Raw genomic sequence first — 21,163 nt, 5'->3', positions numbered from 1 at the left:
GGAACGGAATATCACATGCATTTAGCTCCAGCTACTGTTCCTTGTTCAAAATCTGTTAATTGCCGTTGTGCGGCTGTAATCACGTCGCATACCTTTTCACATGAATCGGCTGAGAACAAATGGCAGACCCGCCAATGCACTGCCATTTTATACCTCGTGGACGCGATACACAACCGCCATATGCATACGTGGATATCGTTATGCCATGACTTTTCTCATGTCAGTTTAATTTTGAACAAATGTATGTTCCTCCGCCATCACATCCTGGAACAGAGGCGAAAGGCGACAGTGGTGGTGGTGGTTAGTGTTTAACGTCCCGTCGACAACGAGGTCATTAGAGACGGATCGCAAGCTCGGGTTAGGGAAGGATTGGGAAGGAAATCGGCCGTGCTCTTTCAAAGGAACCATCCCGGCATTTGCCTGAAACGATGTAGGGAAATCACGGAAAACCTAAATCAGGATGGCTGGAGACGGGATTGAACCGTCGTCCTCTCGAATGCGAGTCCAGTGTGCTAACCACTGCGCCACCTCGCTCGGTGAAAGGCGACAGTGATGGCTAAGGGGCAGTTACTCATCTTATCAAGGGTAGTGCCGTATGTAGGTACTAAACTAATGTTTTACAAAGCTATTCTACAGCACCAAGCCATGGGGACTGGCGAGTGAATACAAGTTCAGCAGATCTTAATTTTATAAAATAAATGTCTCAGGTGAATATTCAGAGCGTCGAGATACTAACGAATACTAGATTTACACTGGGAAGCCACCGTAGAGACAATAGAAGAAATGATAAAAAAACTACTCCTCAAGAATCCACAACAGGGTTGACATATTGCGAGGGAAAATCAGATACTAAAAGATGCTGTCACGACGTTAGCTCGACCGTGGCATCGTTTTAAGTTCCCTACAGCGTTAGTACCGGACGCTGAAGAGCTATAATTCCAACCGTTAGGGGTAGTGTATGCTCAACCTACGGAGATAATAAATGGTGTTCCCATATCGAAGCCCTTACACGAATACTAGAAGCTTGGACCACAACTGATGATAATCACATAAGAAAGAGGAAGAAAAATGATGGGGAATAATTATAACGCAGATACGCGCCAAAAATGGTAAGCTCCACTGACATAAAAGTCTTTGAACAGGTCACTTAGTTACAGCCCGGCCTCTGTAAACACGCATCTTAGAATGTACGAGACTGGCCAGCTGTTCCCATGCTTACGGTACCATATGTTATTTCTCGGCTTCTTATACAATTTTAGGACAAACAAGTGGTATTATTTCCGCTTCCGTATAAGACAGCGCCACTATTAAGTGCTAAAACATAGTTTTCGTTGAATCATTGGGGATATCGCCGAAATGCCTAATGGTTCTGTTGTAGCGGAACAACTGTAAAACTAATACGTGCTGGGATTTTAGATGGTCTAATAGGTCTGAGGAGTGAGCAGCGCATATTGCGAGGAAATGTAAATTTTTGTCGGTTAACTGAAGGTCACGTAAACGCCGATGATAAGAATTGTTCAAAGCTTACTGTTCCTACTAGGCTCGACGTTCCTTGAACAAACTGTGTTGTAAAATTATAAAGAATGTAGCAACCAGTCGGGGAAACATAATTTATTTACCTTGTTGCAAATCGATTTCGACTGATATCAGTCATCATCGGTGCATTTTTCTAACCAATACATGCCATAAGTAGAAGTACTGCTCTTGGCAGATTTCTAACATGATAGAAATCTGCCAAGGACAGAACTTCGTAGCCGAGTAGTTCTAGGTGCTTCGGTCCAGAACCAAGCGGCTGCTGCGGTCGCAGGTTCGAATCCTGCCTCGGGCATGGATGTGTGTGATGTCCTTAGGCTAGTTAGGTTTAAGTAGTTCCAAGTCGAGGGGACTGACGACCTCAGATGTTAAGTCCCATAGTGCTTAGAGCCATTGGAACTCTTTTTTCTTTTTTCTTTTTTTTTTTACAGTACTTCTACTTATGGCATGTATCGGTTAGAAAAATACACCGATGATGACTGATATCAGTCGAAATCGATTTGCAACAAGATAAATAAATTATATTTCCGTGACTGGTTGCTACATTCTTTGTAATTGTATATTCCACGGTCACTGCACAGAATGGGAACCTTATGGAGTCCAACATTCAAAAATTGTGTTGTAAGCTATGCCTAAGTTTCAAATACGATCTTCCGATGGAGCTATATTACTACATGCTGCTCTAAGTGTAGTACAACATAAAGACAACCATGCTTTATCTAGTAACACACCAGTCCCAAATGGAAGTTATTTACGTAGAGGGTAAGTGATAATGCTTATTTAGCGTAAACAAAGATTTAAAGAAATTTATTTTTAAAAAAAGCTATTTATTTACTTATTTATTTATTATTATTATTATTATTTAAATACAATCGGTTACAATTTAGAGTGTTTAAAGAAAGACGGGGACCACTTGTCCGATAATATGAAATGAAATTTATATGTTTCAAAAAAGCTGTAACATAATCGCTATTTTATTTATTTACTATTATTATTTTTTAAATGTAGTCAGTTACAATTTATAGTATTTAAAAAAATTGGGACCATTTGTTATCCGACAAAATAAAATAAAATTTTTGTTCAGTACTGTAAGTAATAACTTTTTTGTGTTTATCACACACGTTATACAAGTGTGCTCACGCACACTCTAAGTAAGTTGTTAGTACGATCCTATCACAGGCGTTGCATTCAGCTTTTGGGCGCTAGACGACAATCTGACGTGATGCTTTCGTACAAAGGTACAGTCCGCAAGAAAGAAATGGTTCAAATGGGTCTGAGCACTATGGGGCTTTACTTCTGAGGTCATCAGTCCCCTAGAACTTAGAACTACTTAAACCTAACTAAGGACATACAAACATCCATACCCGAGGCAGGATTCGAACCTGCGACCGTAGCGCCTAGAACCGCTCGGCCACCCCGGCAGCTACTGTCAACAACAAGACAGAGTTCAGGTTCCCCTATCACCGCTGACTTAACCCGTCCCCCCTCGCTGGCCGGCCCAGTTCGGTCACAGTCTTCGAGAGTAATAGGAGGACATTACTTAGCTTACTTAGCCTGCGTTCTGCGAGTAGTAGGAGAGAGTAAAGTATTTGCATGTTTGGGGCACGGGAAGCACAAGAAGTTAAGTGTGTTTCTTCCCTTAATAGAAATAAAGTTTTCTACACACACGTCGGTTCCAAGAGTTCCGGAACCTGTACAGAAAATTGGAATAGAGATCAACATAATTTCCGCCTTTTCTATTGCTCCTGAAAAACCACACATTGCATGTTGTACCACTGTACAGCGAGACCTTGCGAGGTGGTGGTCCAGACAGCTGTACACACAGGTACCTCTAATAAATACCCAGTAGCACGTCCTCTTGCATTGATGCATACCTGTACTCGTCGTGGAATACTATCCACAAGTTCATCAAGGCACTGTTGGTCCAGATAGCCCCACTCCTCAACGTCGATTCGACGTAGATCCCTCAGAGTGGTTGGTTGGTCACGTCGTCGATAAACAGCCCTTTTCAATCTATCCCGTTCATGTTCGATAGGGTTCATGTCTGGAGAACATGCTGGCCACTCTAGTCGAGCGATGTCGTTATCCTGAATGAAGTCATTCACAAGTTGTGTACGATGGGAGCGCGAATTGTCGTCCATGAAGACGAATGTCTCGCCAGTAAGCTGCCGATATGGTTGCACTATCGGTCGGACGATGGCATTCACGTATCGTACAGCCGTTACGGCGCCTTCCATGACCACCAGAGACGTACGTCGGCCCCACATAATGCCACGCCAAAACAGCAGGGAACCTCCACCTTGCTGCACTCGCTGGACAGTGTGGCTTAGGCATTCAGCCTGAGCGGGTTGCCTCCAGATATATCTCCGGCCATTGTCTGGGTGAAGGCTTATGCGACACTCATCGGTGAAGAAAACGTGATGCCAATCCTGAGCGTGTTGCTGGGCCCATCCGTAACCGCGCTGCATGGTGTCGTGGTTGCAAAGATGGACCTCGGCTTGGACGTCGGGAATGAAGTTGTGCATCATGCTGCCTATTGCCTACAGTTTGAGTCGAAACACGACATCCTGTGGCTGCACCAAAAGCGTTATTCAACATGGTAGCGTTCCTGTCAGGTTTCCTCAGAGCCATAATCGGTAGGTAACGGTCATCCACTGCAGTAATAGCCCTTGGGCGGCCTGAGCGAGGCATGTCATCGACAGGGGCTGTCTCTCTGCATCTCCTCCATTTCCGAACATCATCATTTTGATTCACCCCGAGACGCGTGGACACTTCCTTTGTTGAGGGCCCTTCCTGGCACAAAGTAACAATGCGGACGCGATAGAACCGCAGTATTGGCCATCTAGGCGTGGTTGAACTACAGACGCCGAGCGGTCTATGGCGCTGCGGTCATGGGCCGTGCAGCTGATCCCGGAGGAAGTTAGAGCCCTCCCTCGGGCATGGGTATATATGTTTGTCCTTAGGATAATTTAGGTGAAGAAGTGTGTAAGCTTAGGGTCTGATGACCTTAGCAGTTGAAGCCCATAAGATTTCACACATATTTGAACATTTTTTTTTTTTTTTTAATGGACTACAGACAACACGAGACGTGTGCGTCCTTCCTGGTGGAATGACTTTAACTGATCTGCTGTCGGACCCCCTCCGCCTAATAGGCGCTGCTTATGCATGGTTGTTTACATCTTTCATCTTTGGGCGGGTTTAGTGACATCTCTGAACAGTCAAAGGGACTGTGTCTGTAACAGAATACCCACAGTCTACGTCGATCTTCAGGAGTTCTGGTGTGCATTGATTAGAAAGTGTTTTGTACAGTTAATTTTGGATTCCTGCCACCGGGCATCGCAATTTCTCTCCTTCCTTGTTTGCCCCGTGATGACTCCCACAGTAGCCGACACAACAGTGGCTTACCTATTTACAATTAGAATACTACTACATCATCCGAAGGATCAGAAACTTAGTCATCCTATCTGTCCGAAGATCAAAAGTCACTGAAGCTGCTTTTCTCATAGACCCAGGAGCTGGAGACGTCTCTCTTCTACCCCGTATACCAATGATCCCAACAGATCTACCCATTCAATTGAAGCGCACCAGTTCCGAATCGTGTTTCATTTGCAATATCGGTAAAGAGGGCTGAAGGTCAGGGAGGGAAGAAGAAGAGATGGGCAGAGAGGTGTGTGGGGGGGGGGGGGGGAGCGGACGGGAGGCAGAAGCAGAAGATGGATAGAGAGAAGAGAGTATAAGGAAATTGGGGGGGGGGGGGGGAGAAGGAGACGGGCAGATAGAGCCGGGTGAGGTGGGCAGGTGATGGACAAATAACATGCATATTTAGCAATTGCAAGGTATTGCCAGGTTCGCTAGTAACCTAAATAGTGATGAGGCACCTATTGTGCATACATACTGATGACACAAAACGATGTTGAAGATATAATTGAAAGAACATGAAATAAAGGAAATGTAATGTGACAAAGCGACTACTTTTCGACTTAAAATACTACAGGTGTTACTGACTGCCTCGAAAGATTTCGAGGTATGCTAACTAGAACTACATCTTCATCTGTTATTATTACTTTATTTTACATTGCTCCCATTGGTATGTGCGGGCCTCTACAATTGCCGACACTACACATACCTACGTTGGTGGCCTTTACCGTTATTCTTTAACTATGGATGCTTTTAATTATATTTTAGTCGTGTCTACTAGTTTCCACTCTGGAAGTAACACTTCTTGTTATTCCTCTGTGTTTGTGTTCGGATCTACAGACGTTAGTTTAATACCCAGACCGTCCTCTTGATTTTAAAGATTGAAAGCTGAGATATTTTATTGATTCACATTAAGCAATTAAATTTACTATTGTCTGTAAATTTGGATCTTATACTATCGTTTGATATTACAGTCTAACTGGCTATATTCTCTCTCTACTTGACAACGGGGGAACTGAAAACGACATGATCAGAAGAAACTTCTTCACCACAGATTGGTGTCTTGCTACAAACTAGTCCATGTGTACGTTTGGGATATGAGCGACAATATTTTTATAAATGCTGCATTTGGGTCAATGTCTCGCACACAAAGTCAGTTCTTAGCGCTAACAGTTGTTAATATTCGCTACATCACTTCTAGTGTTCCAGTTAGTACGCCATTCGTCTAATTTCCAGGCTTTTATTAGACTATAGACTCTTGTGATCTCGTTTACAATCAGCGTGTGCACGCCTCAACTAATACAACGCTGCACTGTACCGTATCCCGTACATGTCGAAGACACGCAAGTGTAATCTTAGTAGGTGCGAAAGATATCGGTGAGCCTCAGCAGTACGCTCCTCTGTATTATTTTGTCCCTGTTTTGTTCTCTAGTTCTCTACTCGAAGGCGATGCGCTCAGATGGTCGCAACGAAGCCCACAGTAGCGTTGAAGATAGCGTCCTGATATGGCCTCATCACTTGCGGTGGTAATTTATTGTCGGTAACGCCAGCACGGGCAGTGTTGTGTGTAATACTGATATCTTTCTGAATAACCGTTTTTTCATGTTCCAGTAAGTTCTGTCTCTCTCATTAGAAGAGTGCTGAAATACCTGCAAACAGTGGTGCGTTTTATAGGAAAGCCTCATGCGCGGCTTTGGGGCGGATTTCTTTAAATTCTTTGAGAAACGTGTATGTGGTTTTATGGACGGATATAGCCACTTTGTTGTCCGTGGAACATCACTGCATCTCAACAAACGCATCAGTCTTTTGCTCAAATCTCGCCCTTGAGAGAACCGAGGACGATCATAATAATCGTAATAATAATAACAACAATAATGACAATAATTACCTACTCTGGTGAAAGCCGCTTGCAGCAGCGGTTCACATTTTACAACATGTAATGATCTATAACCTGTCTTACTGGAACCCCTTCCGAAATACAGAGCGAGGGGAAAACTCGAATCGCTGGCCAGACATAACTGCGCTCATGCGAGCGCTTTCGAGTAGCGCAAATGTTGACCATACAAAGTTGGTGTTAATATGAACTGTGTGAAACTCGTATGGAGAAACTTTGTAAATGTAGTACAGTCAAGATACAGATAGCCAACCGTAGTGCAACCACAACGTAGGGGTATCTGTTGAGTGGCCAGACAAACGTGTCGTTCCTGAAGAGGGGCGGCAGCCTATTCAGTAGTTCCAGGGGCAACAGTCTGGATGATTGACTGATCTGGCCTTGTAACACTAACCAAAACGGCATTGCTTTGCTGGTATTGGGAACGGCTGAAAGCAAGGGGAAATGATTATGGCATCCTCTTGGGTAAGATATTCTGGAGGTAAAATAGTCCCCCATTCGGATCTCCTGTCTAGGACTACTCAGGAGGACGTCGTTATCAGGAGAAAGAAAACAGGCGTTCTATGGATCGGCGCGTGGAACGTCGGATCCCTTAATCGGGCAGGTAGGTTAGAAAACTTAAAAAGGAAAATGGATAGGTTAACGTTAGATATAGTGGGAATTCGTGAAGTTCGGTGGCAGGAGGAACAAGACTTCTGGTCAGGTGAATTCAGGGTTATAAATACAAAATCGAATAGGGGTAATACAGGAGTAGGTTTAATAATGAGTAAAGAAATAGGAGCGTGGATAAGCTACTAAGAACAGCATAGTGCACGCATTATTGTAGCCAAGATAGATACGGAGCCCACGCCTACCACAGTAGTACAAGTTTATATGCCAACTAGCAAACTATGGTGAAGATATTGAAGAAATCTATGACGCAATAAAAAAAATTATTCAGATAGTGAAGGGAGACGAAAATTTGATTGTCATTGGGGCCTCGAATTCGACAGTAGGAAAAGGAAGAGAAGGAAAAGTAGTAGGTGAATATGGAATGGAGGTAAGGAATGAAAGAGGAAGCCGCCTAGTAAAATTAAAATTTTGCATAGAGCATAACTTAATCTTAGCTAACACTTGGTTTAAGAGTCATGACAGAAGGTTGTATACATGGAAGAGGCCTGGAGACACTGGAAGATTTCAGATAGATTATATAATGGTTTGACAGAGATTTAGGAACCAGGTCTTAAATTGTAAGAGATATCCAGGGGCAGATGTGGACTCTGTCCACAGGTTATCGGTTATGAACTTTAGAATAAAACTTAAGAAACTGCAAAAAGGTGGCACTTTAAGGAGATGGGACGTGGATAAACTAAAAGAACCAGAAGTTGAAGAGAGTTTCAGAGAGAGTGTAGGGAACGATTGACAAGATCGGGGGAAAGAAATACAGTAGAAGAAGAAGGGGTAGCTTTGAGAGATGAAATAGTGAAGCAGCAGAGGATCAAGTAGGTAAAAAGACAAGGGCTAGTAGAAATTCTTGGTTAAAGGAAGAGATATTGAATGTAGTTGATGAAAGTAGAAAATATAAAAATGCATTAAATGAAGCAGGCGCAAAAGAATACAAACGTCTCAAAAATGAGATCGACAGGAAGTGCAAAATGGCTAAGCAGGGCTGGCTAAAGGACAAATGTAAGGATTTAGGGGCTTTTATTACAGTCTACAGGAAAATTAAAAAGGCCTTTCGTGAAAAAAGAACTACCTGTATCAATATCAAGAGCTCATGTGGAAACTGTTTCTAGGCAAAGAATGGAAAGCAGAAAGGTGGAAGGAATATATAGAGGGTCTATACAAGGTCGATGTACTTGAAGACAATATCATGGAAGTGGAAGAGGACGTGGATGAAGATGAAACTGGATATATGATACTGCGTGCAGAATTTGACAGAGCACTGAAAGATCTAAGTCGAAACAAGGCCCCGGGAGTAGACAACATTCCATTAGAATTCTTATAACTTTGGGAGAGCCAACTATGACAAAACTCTACCATCTGATAAGCAAATTATATGAGACAGGAGAAATACCCTCAGACTTCAAGAAGAATATAATAATTCCAATCCCAAAGAAAGCAGATGTTGACAGGTGTGAAAATTGCCGAACTATCACTTAAATAAGTCACGGCTGTAAAATACTGGCACGAATTCTGAGTACACGAATGGTAAAACTGGTAGAAGCTGACCTCTGGGAAGATCAGTTTGGATTCCGTAGAAATGTTGGAACACACGACTTATCTTAGAAGATAGATTAAGGAAAGGCAAATCTACGTTTCTAGCATTTGTAGACTTAGAGAAAGATTTTGACAATGTTGAGTGGAATACTCTCTTTAAAATTCTGAAGGTGGCAGGGGTCAAATATAGGTAGCCAAGGGTTATTTACAATTTGTACAGAAACCAGATGGCAGTTATAAGATTCGAGTGGCATGACTGGGAAGCAGTGGTTGGGAAGGGAGTGAGACAGGGGGAATTAAAATCCCCATGGAGAGGATATAAAAACTTTGAGGTTTGAGATGACATTGTAATTCTGTCAGAGACAGCAAAGGACCTGGAAGAGCAGTTGAATGGAGTGTACAGTGTCTTGAAAGGAGGATATAAGCTGAACACCAACAAAAACAAAACGAGGATAATGAAATGTAGTCGCATTAAATCGGATGTTGCTGAGGGAATTAGATTATGAAATGAGAAACTTAAAGTAGAAGATGAGTTTTGCTATTTGGGGAGCAAAATAGCTGATGATGGTCGAATTAGAGACAATATAAAATGTATACTGGCAATGGAAAAGAAAGCGTTTCTGAAGAAGAGAAATTTGTTAATATCGAGTATAGATTTAAGTGTCAGGAAGTTCTTTCTGAAAGTATTTGTATGGATTGTAGCCTTGTATGAAAGTGAAACATGGACGATAAATAGTTTGGACAAGAAGAGAATAGAAGCTATCGAAATGTGGTGTTACAAAAGAATTGTGGCACAACTTGACTAGAAGAAGGGACCGGTTGGTCGGACACGCTCTGAGACATCAACTGATCACAAATTTAGTATTGGAGGGAAGCGTGGAGGGTAAAAGTCGTAGAGGGAGACCAAGGGATGAATACACGAAGCAGATTCATAAGGATGTAGGTTGCAGTAGTTACTCAGAGATGAAGAACCTTGCACAGTCTAGGGTAGCATGGAGAGATGCATCAAACCAGTCTCTGGACTGAAGACCACAACAACAATAGACCAGCGGAATATTGCGTGAATAATAGAGTCTCACATAAGAGTAAATTGGTAATTATGCAGGTACTATTTCCACAGTATCCGTTTTCTCCTTTCCCTACTTGTTAAAATACGAGGGCTATTGAAGGAACAATGATCAAATCCTGTTTACGGCAATAATTTCTCATGCTACACTTTAGTATTACAATTGCACGCGCTAGGATTTAATCTTACGATATTGTGTTAGCTTAATTTATAACAGAAACGCCGTACTAGTTTCATTGTCGGCACTGTTGGTTCCCCCTGTGAGAGACGGGCAAACTGAGACAAGTTCAGTATCGCCTGCCGAAACAGTGGTGGTGACGCGCGATGAACAGTATGCGGCTAGAGTCTGTTCTTACCTATAGCACGGCTCTAAGATCGCATAAATTGTTTGAAGAGAGGAGACAATTATTTTCAAAGGAAAGTGGACCCGAAGCTCCAGTTAGTGCTTTTACCGAAAGAACCAACAACATCGCTGCTGTCATTGTCAGATAGCGTCGATCCATAACCTTGCAAATACTTTGTGAAAAACTGAAAATTTCGTTGGGTGCTACCCACAAGTTGCTGTAAGTACATTTAAACATGACATCGTTTGCGTGCGTTGCATTGCAGAACTGTTCATTCCTAGCAAAAGGACGTTCAAGTGCATTTCTGCATGCAGTTGAAGTTGATTCTAGAAGAAGATCTGAAGTTTGTTTAAAAGTAATCAGTACTAATGAAACTTTGTTACATAGTTTTGAATCTTAGAGCAAACAACAAAGCTCAGGGTGGAAATACGAGGGGTATTCTGAAAGTAAAGTCCGATGGCGTGGGAAATGGAAACCAAAGTGAATTACGGATTATTGACGATCGCGTCGTGTTGCTGTTTTCAATTCTGAGCGCCCAGTGACCACGCAAAAATGCCTAGAATAGTCCCAAGTATGAGGGCCTGGTGAGAGATTTCGCCAGATGTCATGCGGTCACCATAACAAAACTGCCATACGTTTCCTTCACCATGACAATTGTCGGCCACACTCTGGAGGGGCAATGAAGATAGTGCTACAGCGTCTTCGATGGGAAGTGTTTATCACCCAAGTACAACCCGTAACTGGCTCCCTCTGAGTTTCAACTCTGCACACGTCAACGGCAGCTGTGAAAACAATATTTTGGCACTGATAACTAGCTGTAGACCAGCGTAGAGAATTGGTGGAAAGAACAGCCGTCTGCCTTCTACGACTAGGGCATTGGAAAGTTGGTACAACGCTACGACAAAGGTCTAAGTTGGAGGGGCGGCTATGCAGAGAAGTAACTGGAAGGCGTAGCTCACTGTTGCAAATAAAATTCCAAATAAAATATTTTTATTTTCAAACTGGTTTCCATTTGGTGACCGATCGGAACTTACTTTCCAAATAACCCTTGCATCCTTCATTACCAGCCACCAAAAAGGCAAAAATCGTTGCTTCACATTTTTTGATATTCATGGACTGATTTGTCAGCATTTTGTACGTGCACACACATCAAAAACTGGAGAGTGTTACGGAGATGTCCTGAGAACTTTGAAAGTTCGTATCAGGCGCAAAAGACCACATATCTGTGGACACGATATTGGAAGGCCCCATATTGCAAATGTTGTTACTGAAATATTGCAAAAATCAGAATGACGTAACTACCTCATTCTCGCTATAGTCCGAGCTTAGCCCCGTGTGACTTTTTTCTGCTCTCTAACCTGGAAAAACACGTTCGTGGGAGACACTTTCCATCATCAGAGGCAGTAGGGAAGGCTGCGGAGGTTATTCTGACTTTTCAAAAAGAGGTTTCCAGCATGTCGTTGCTGACTGGCAGAAGCGGTGACACAAGTGCGTCGGATCCAGAGGTGACTATTTTCACAAGGACCATCCAGATTATGAGGATGAGTAAAGGTATGTTGTCAAAAAAGAAAATACAATTTTTTTATTGAACAGCCCTCGTACTATCGCACAATAGTTTATACTGTATGAAGCTATGTAAACTATTTGATACAAGATGAAGTTCATGCAATTCTTTTGTAGTTACTTTCTACATAACTGACTCTCCTCAGAGCCAAGAGCTGCGAAGATCGATAAAAGGTCTCGTTCCTCAAGATGTCGAGACGGTTATACCCGAAGGTGTGCAGAATGGCGGACAGTAGCTAGCTGGCGACTTGAGCCTTGGCGCCAGACTTGGCGGTCTCAGTTGCAGGGCATCGATCAGCCCACCTCCTGCAAACAACTGGTGCGCCGCAGGCAGCGTCCTGCCGCCGCTGGCCCGTTCTACCTTGCCTGGATGGCGCAGCCTGCACGCCTTACCTAGGTTCGTCAGTTTTCTCGTCCAAGCAGTACGACAGTCAAAACCAAGCTGAAAACGACTGTTACGTTTCATCGAGATTCAGGACATGCAATGAAATTATTCTGTGCATGATGTCTTCCCATTTTTGCTTCCTCCCTTCCTCTCTCCACAAAAGTCTAAATACGGACAAGATGCTTCAGCTGCTGCTTCACGCAACAGAATACGTGTCACATGTAAATACCATAAACGGTCAGCTGTTTTTGGTTCTTTTACACCCTTCATACTAGCAGATCACGATCAAATTAAGGGATTAGTGCTTCCCTCTTCTTGTACTAACAACAGAAAATGCTTGGGTGTGATATAGCAAAACTGCACCCACTCATGGTGTACAGTTTCGTCATGTGCAAACAGTTACCGATCTACGTGGTGTAGAGGAAAGAAGAAAAGAATTTAACGTCCCATCGACAGCAAAGTCAGAGACGGAGGAGAAGTTCGGATTACTGAGGGATGGGGAACGAAGTCTGCCGTGCTCTTTTCAAAGGGACTATCCCAGCGTTTTTCTGCAGCATCGATTTAGGGAAACCACAGAAAACCTAAATCTGAATGGGCAGACGGATTTAAACCGTCGTCCTCCCGAATGCGAGTTCACTGTGCTAACCACTGTGCCACCTCGCTCGTTATGTCACGCAGACGTGAAGACATTGGTCTCACACTCGAGATGACAACGGTTCAAATCCGTGTCCGCTGATTCAGCTTTAGAGTTTCGTAGTTCAGAGAAATGCCTGGATATATGCATTGAGTAGGACATAGTAGTTGTTAACCATCCGTCTCAAACTCATCTTCTGTCTTCAGTGACCTTCCTCGTCATCGATGAGATGTTAAACCCTAATCTTCCTCCCAAATACACTACCTGCTCTTGTAACAGTATTATTCAGATCGGAACGAGTTCACGCACAAGGAAATAAATTCGTTCAACTCGATCTATGCAGTCTTGACTTCCTTTTCCAAGCTTTTTAACTCTTAAGAATAGACTACGGCTACCCGATAACTTCATGTGAATCTGAAATACAGTCTCTGAAATGGAGTTTATTAGGTGCAAGTATAAAATCTACATCTACATCAACGGTAACATTCGACGTTATGCCAATAATGATAGTAATGAATGATCTTATCGTCATGGTGAAAGACGTATGTTGTTTACACATTTAAAGGAGCTCAACCATAGACCCGTCTACATAAACTGGAGAAAAGCGAGTGTAACTGGTGAGGAGATAATACCATTGATGTGCTGTTCTGGCGCAGGACTAGGACTTCATCAAATCGAATTGACAAACGGCACTCATGACAAGGATCGCATCTGCTTCCTCGTTGCAAGCTTTAATATAATTATTAATTTCCGAAATTTATATTAAAGTAAGCCACTTGGTTTGAAGCTTCCAAATGGCTCTGAGCACTATGGGACTCAACTGCTGAGGTCATTAGTCCCCTAGAACTTAGAACTAGTTAAACCTAACTAACCTAAGGACATCACAAACATCCATGCCCGAGGCAGGATTCGAACCTGCGACCGTAGCGGTCCTGCGGTTCCAGACTGCAGCGCCTTTAACCGCACGGCCACTTCGGCCGGCTTGAAGCTTCCACATTATAGATATTTTAAGTACATAAACATAGAATCTTTCGCTTTTGGGCTGCGCGGGGTTAGCCGAGCGGTCTTAGGCGCTGCAGTCATGGACGGTGCTGCTGATCCCGGTGGAGGATCGAGTCCTCCCTCGGGCATGGGTGTGTGTGTGTGTTTGTCCTTAGGATAATTTAAGTTTAGTAGTGTGTAAGCTTAGAGACTGATGACCTAGGCAGTTAAGTCCCATAAGATTTCACACACATTTGAACATTTCTTTTTTTCGCTTTTGGAATATGAAAACAATCCCTAACGTCCCATAAAGACAGCTGGACGAACTGCTTGCTCACCGCAGTCATGCCCTACATGATTCCTGTCAGGCAATACAGGCAACATTTTCTATGCACTAACACGTTTCAGTCGTTTAGGTAATGCGCGCGGGTATAATCCTAATGTGTTCGGAAACACTGTCGGAACGTAAATAATAATCAATTATGTCTCGAACAGAACGTCGGAATTATTACAGGCCAAGGTGATCCCTGCTCCAAAACATTAACTATATACACAACAGCTTTTCGAATATATAATTAGAGAAGTTCTTAACATACATTATTTATAAAAAATGTCAAAATCAGTGAATCTGTTGCTTATCAACAAAACAGTTATGAGGTATATTGCTATCCCCATAATTGCCACACACAAGCGTGACAGCCACTTGACTCGGACTTAAGACTTTTCAGCTGACTGTTAATGGAAATCACAAAAACTTTATTTTGTTCTCTTAATTGTGAACAGATCCCGAAATAAACTCCTCACTAGGCAGCGTTTTTTGTCTGCTGTAAACAAACTAAAAAACTCTGTTTCTTTTCTTTCATGATACGGAATGAGATAAATTATTGTACGTCCGTATTAACTGTTATATAGACAGTATCCTACTAATCGTATTCGACGTTATTAACAATCCACTTTTTTCACGTTAAGGAGAAAAGTCCCTGGATAGCTTCCGAAAATGAAGTTCCTTGTACAGATCAAATACTATATTACGTAATTTGCAAATTCCATTTTAAGCTTCTCTTCGACTCGAGTTCACAAAAATACTGTTGCATTTTTCGTATCCTGTGAAATATTCTTTGATTACTGAGTGAAACTCCGTTGTGTAACTTGAACAAAAGTGTAAAATGAATCCTGTGCGAAAAAAATCCTCTATAGTGACCTCTATGAAGAAAAGAGCAACAATTTTCCTTTATTGTGCTTCTGTAAATCAGGCACTAATCGCGAAATGCCTTCCCTGGAACACCGACGTCCCGTACGCAACGTACTGGATCACTCCTGTTAGTGGAAAGCCTACATATAGCCCGTGTCTTTCATAACGGTACTGATTGCATAACAGCCCTACACGTTCTTTTCTTATAGTCTTCTTCTTACTTTGTTATTCCGTCTATTTGGTCAAGGCCTTACTCCTCAGTACAATGAAAAAAAAGTACAATGAAAAGAACAGTACAAAGAAAAGAAGAAACAAAAAAGAAAGAAACAACCATTGGTTTAATGTCCGACCGACGAGGAGATTCATAGAATCGGAGCACCAGAACGGACTGCCAGAGAATAGGGACTTTTCTCCTTTTCAAGCGTCCGCAGCTCGTGGTCGTGCGGTAGCGTTCTCGCTTCCCGCGCCCGGGTTCCCGGGTTCGATTCCCGGCGGGGTCAGGGATTTTCTCTGCCTCGTGATGACTGGGTGTTTTGTGATGTCCTTAGGTTAGTTAGGTTTAAGTAGTTCTAAGTTCTAGGGGACTGATGACCATAGATGTTAAGTCCCATAGTGCTCAGAGCCATTTGAACCTTTTCAAGCAATCCGCCCTGGTATCACATTAGAAATCTAGGGCAACCACTTAAACCTAAATTTGGATATTCGATTGGGATCTGAACCGCTATCTTTCTGAATACAAGATCACTGCATGACGTGTCCTGCCAGCTCGCTCCGTTAGAAACAGTAAAACTTCTTGCTTCTTAATACTATAGACACACTTTGATACCTGAGAGCTGATATTTTAATGTGAAAGTGTAACATATAGACAAATAGAAAACAACAATCCAAATGACACATTTTGACGTACAGTCATGTATAATACTATCCGCCATGTCCGAAAGAACAGATACTATCTTAGTAAATATATAGTTACGGCTCACCGGCCACTTGACCATCTTCTTCATCTGTGCGAATGCACAAACAGTGCCCGAACTCTTACGGGAATCGGCAACAAGCCGCGAGTAATCAGTATAATGGGCGGGGGCACTACGAATGTAGTGCGGGACAATACGCTGAGAATATGGGTTTCGCAGGAGGCGTGGCAGAGATAAATCCCTACAGTCGCGCTATCCTCTGTGTCCTCGGTGGCTCAGATGGATAGAGCGTCTGCCATGTAAGCAGGAGGTCCCGGGTTCGAGTCCCGGTCGGGGCACACATTTTCATCTGTCCCCGTAAGCAGCTAAGAGTGTTCATTTCATTGTAATTTAATACTATCCGTCCCGTAGAAAGGAGTGATACTGTCTACTAGCGCAGTTGTGTGTATCTGGAGGTAACCGTTTGGAACTGCGATAGTATTATCACGAGTATTTTGTATATTCCAGGTGGTTTCAGACTTTTCGTGCAATTAGCGTGTAAATGTCACTACAGTTTCGTCGTAAGTATCTAGCTAAGAAGAGATCTAGTTGAAAATCAGCACAATCATAATTTTATTTCCGATGTTAATAATCGTTCTGTGCATTAACGTAATAATACTGCAAGGTGCAACAGCCTTCCATACGCAGTGCCCTACAAAAAACTAAGACGCACAAAATCGGCTGAAACCATCATGCACCACCCCCTCAAAACATTTTTATGATATTTTATTCTATGCATTTTGAAACTGAATTGGAAATTGGGTGGGGGTGAACACGCTCCAATTATGAGCTGAGGTGGAGATGGAATGTCTGCGTTATCTCATGACACATTGGTATCTGCTTTACATGGGGAATGCAGAGAGCGTTTACTGAGAAGCTAGTACTAATAAAAGGACGGAAACCGACTGTAAAACTCGATACTTGGCAGCCAGAGCTGGGCCGCGTGTAAGAGGCAGCTGAAAGAGGATGAAAGGGGGGAAGTAATTAGGGGCGACGTCTGAAAGAGCCTCAGCAGCGGCGGGCGGCTGTAAAATTGCTTCGCCAGGAGCAGATGCGTAGGAGGGGGCGTGGGAGGTTGGCGGGGGGGATGAGGTCGTGTCGTATGGGCGCCACGACGTAGGCAGATCCCAACCAAGTTTCAAAACCGACCACAGGAAGGCATCAGCTCGGAAATCTAAGCCGCTGTTGTCAAGCACTCGGTGAGAAGGCTGTAAGGCATAAGCAAGAACTCGATGCGCCTTTTCACTTTCGTCGATATTCCGGAGCATCAAATTTTGCCTGTTATTGTCTGTCTCTGTTCTTCTTACATGTGACTTGCTGTTATTGTCTTAAAATGCTTTTGTACCTATTGCCTTGAGCTGAGGAGGTACGTTGGGACTCCCAGGAACAGGCTTTACATAACTATCGCGATGTGAGAAACAAAATTTTATAATGTAATTTTTTTTCAAAAAAAAGGTGTTTCTGTTAGTTTCAAGTAGTCTTCTCGTACAACAAAGATATTAACGATACTGTAAATGGATTGACACAACACATTTTAATTTACATATAGTTCGAAAGGTTTGGGAACCGCCCAGGTAGTCGAAAGCGTTAACGCGCCACTTCTAAGATTCGAGTCTCGCAGATTAACGACGCTGGCTGTTAAGCTGACGAGCCTGGATGTGGGTTTTAGGCAGTTTGCCACATCTAGCTAAGTAGGTGCCGATACCCATGTCCCGCCTCAGACGCTATGCAAACATATAGGAAACGTCCTCACACTTAAACATTAAATCTTCTCTAGATGCAGGCGGGTAGGATACACAAATTTTCCGTCGGGGGGAGGCAGCGGGGGAAGGGCGAGTCTTCGCGTCAGGAAGTCAGAAAGGGCAACTGGCCACAAGTTGTCACTAACACTGGCAATGCCGACCATGTAGCGAACAGGGAAAAGGTAAAGAGAACGAAGAACGATGGAGGTAGGTTTGAATAGCACTGTGCTATTTGGTGCTGTTCTTGACACCTTTTCGAGTCGAGATGAGCTTTTAAGTGACTTACCTGCCGTGCCATACTAATGATTACTAGAAATGTTGGAAGTTTCACATAACCGACAGTTTCTCATATCACCCCACAATTGTTTAGTTGTAGAGCGTCGTTGCCCAACTGCAAGTGACGTATTTGACAGCTTTTCGTAAAATTCGATGAGAATACTTTCGCATGTAGATTAAAAATAAGCCAGAATTGCAAAGACTGATACCCAGAAGAATAAAAAATTCATAAGAAAACTTTTGAAAAAAAAATATCATTGTGGCTTTAAAAAATTTCTAGGGCTTGCTTCATTCGTACCCGTTAAGAAAAATTAAAAAACCATATACATCAAAGCAAACCAAAGCACTTACTTTACTGTCAAAACACCGGGAAAGTATAATACTTAATTACTAAAATTATCCGGCTTCTTTAAAAGAATAGATAATGAGAAAATTTCAGTACTTTTCAGCTCTGCCAACATTTTGCAGTATGCGGGGACTAATTCCTATTCTCTACATTTGAGATAACCTTCACTATTTGTCAGTAATAAACTTTGGATTGGAAAAGCAACTCAGTAGCCAGACTGCAGAAAACCTTCGTTTTAGGGCAAAAGTAACCAGTCTCAACTGGGGACAATTCGATCACGCAGATTCTGTATTTTCCCATATATACTACGAGCAAAGTTTGCACACACGTGGTATATTCAGAATTCTTCTTGAGGCGATGTTATGGCGCCAGGGAGTCCATCCTGCCACATCGTAATTACAGCCGCGCCGGACAGCCGCGCGGTTTGGGGCGTCTCGCAGCAGTTGGCGTGACTCCCCCGTCGGAGGTTCGAGTCCTCCCTCGGACATGGGTGTGTGTGTTGCCCTTAGCGTAAGTCAGTTTAAGTTAGATTAAGCCTCGGACCCGATGACCTCCGCAGTTTGGTCCCATAGAATCTTACAACCACCACCATAATTAGGAACGTCTATCACCTGTCGACCCTGAAAGTACAGGAGGATAACGAAGAAAAATGGACACAAAAGTTGCTCTTAAACAGGATGGAAATGTTTATTTCAAATCTCATTCGTCAGACTGTGGCTCGGATTTCATGTAACAGTGTAGCTTCATTCCATCTCCTGGGTCCCCATAACCATTCCATGGCTATGTAGGTTATCTGGTTAACTACACTGCTTGTAACATACTTTCTATTTAGATCGATATTTGCCCACAGCGCTATTCATCGTATTATCTGTGATGTTAATTTGATCGTCGAAATAACAAGAGTGGACATCTGATGCTCCCTTCAGGGCGTGGTTGCACGGCCTGTAGTTAATATACATGGGATCGACAAAAATATGGAAATACCAAAACCTCAACACATTTTCATGCCTAACACAGTGTAGGAAATCCGTTGGCATTCAGAACAGCTTCCCATCGCCTCAGAATGGATAAATGCGGATCCTTTATAGTTTTCGAGTGAATCTCATACCATTCTTCCTACAAAATATTGGCAAGCTGTAATGTTCATGGAGTTTGATAGCAATCATGCTCACTTCACTCATAAGTAGTATTGAGGTCTGGTGACTGGGGTCTAGGAGAAATGTGACGTTTCACCCTCGCGGTCGTAAAAACAGTCCTAAGCGATGTGTGAGCTGTGAGAACAAGGGCGCTGTCGTCTTGGAACATAGCATCACTATTCGGAAACATCATCGAACCACCTCGAAGTTTCACTCTTGGGACGTAAACTCGTCCAGAAGTTGGAAACAGTTTGCAACGAGTCATCCAATCAAATGAACTACTTCCATTGCTTCATTGTTCAAACTTTAAGGCTTTTGTACTACTTTTCCCATTACTGGCATCTGCATCACTGATGAGTGATTTAGTGATTTCAGCCCGCTCTGCAGTTCCCTTCCTATGGACCTCCCTCCGTGTTGCTTTGGTGCTGACGGTGTACGCGAGCGCGACATGCAGTTCTGCAGCGACTATCGCTGTTGCCGTCCTCTTACTTTTCTTCAGGATCCACCTCACTGACGGTCCGTCACGATCACTCGATACACAATTTCGTCCGCATTGTGACTTAGCGGATGACGTTAACCGCTTTTCTTGTATGCGGTTTAAATCTTCCATACGGTGATTCTTGAAACACCAAACATTAAGGTTCAAAATCATCACCTTCCCTGGTTTCGACTATTGAGGAATAATAGGCTGCCATTTCTCCACAGAAACCTTATTGAAAATGTGCTCAGTAGAGTTCAAGCCGTCGTGAAAGCGAAGGGGGTAGTATCCGGATACTTTAGATCACATAGCCTACCTTACGGTTTGTGCCGGATGATACTTCTGATACCCTCATCTTTTGTCCTTTCTTTTAACTGAAAAGATTGTGAATCAAGCTCAAAGAAGTTTTGTTCTTTCGCTATATCAATGTCGACACTTCAGTCATTTTCAATACCTCGTAATGTGTCTTACTCGGTGGCTGTGTCAGAACGGAAGAGAAATGAGCATCACCTCAGAGCTTCTAGAGGACTCTGAAAGGAGTCTTGACGAGATGTTCACTTCTTCTCCAATATGACGCAATCATAGATTGACGCATTATATGATACTGATAATGGCTTGAGTGCTGAAACTGATTCAGCGAATAAACAAAACTTCTTTCAACATTGACTGATAACCCTTGTAGTCCAAGAAGTGAGCTCTTCCCGAACGATATTGAAAATATAAATATCTTTTACACTCTTCATTGTTCGATTCACACCTCGCGGGGTACTTGGCGTAAGTTAGTTTAAGGTAGATAAAGTAGTGAGTAAGCTTAGGGACCAATGACCTCAGCAGTTTCGACCCATAAGACCTTCCCACAAATTTCCAGAAATTTCGGTTCACGACCGGAGCGTGGGAAGAATGACTGTCGGTAATACTCCGCATGTGCTCTAATTGTCTTGCCGTGGTCGATTGGACAATTCGTGAGGCCTGTTGCGTCTGCATTTGGAGTTTGATGAAAATCGTAACGCTCTCGTGCCGAGTAAGT

General features: G+C 43.0%; 1 protein-coding gene and 1 non-coding gene across 3 annotated transcripts in view; both read left to right on the top strand.

The window, feature by feature from the left end:
• The window catches only part of LOC124790549 (gamma-1-syntrophin), a 780,608-nt gene that overhangs the window by 240,233 nt on the left and 519,212 nt on the right, over window positions 1-21,163 (top strand). The gene's annotated exons all lie outside the window — the stretch shown is intronic.
• Trnat-ugu lies at window positions 16,384-16,457 on the top strand. The gene has a single exon. It is a non-coding gene; the product is annotated as a tRNA-Thr (tRNA).

This window comes from Schistocerca piceifrons, chromosome 1 (genome assembly GCF_021461385.2).
Source record: "Schistocerca piceifrons isolate TAMUIC-IGC-003096 chromosome 1, iqSchPice1.1, whole genome shotgun sequence".
NCBI classification, from domain to species: Eukaryota; Metazoa; Arthropoda; class Insecta; order Orthoptera; family Acrididae; genus Schistocerca; species Schistocerca piceifrons.
This window is presented reverse-complemented; position numbering and strand designations above follow the sequence as displayed.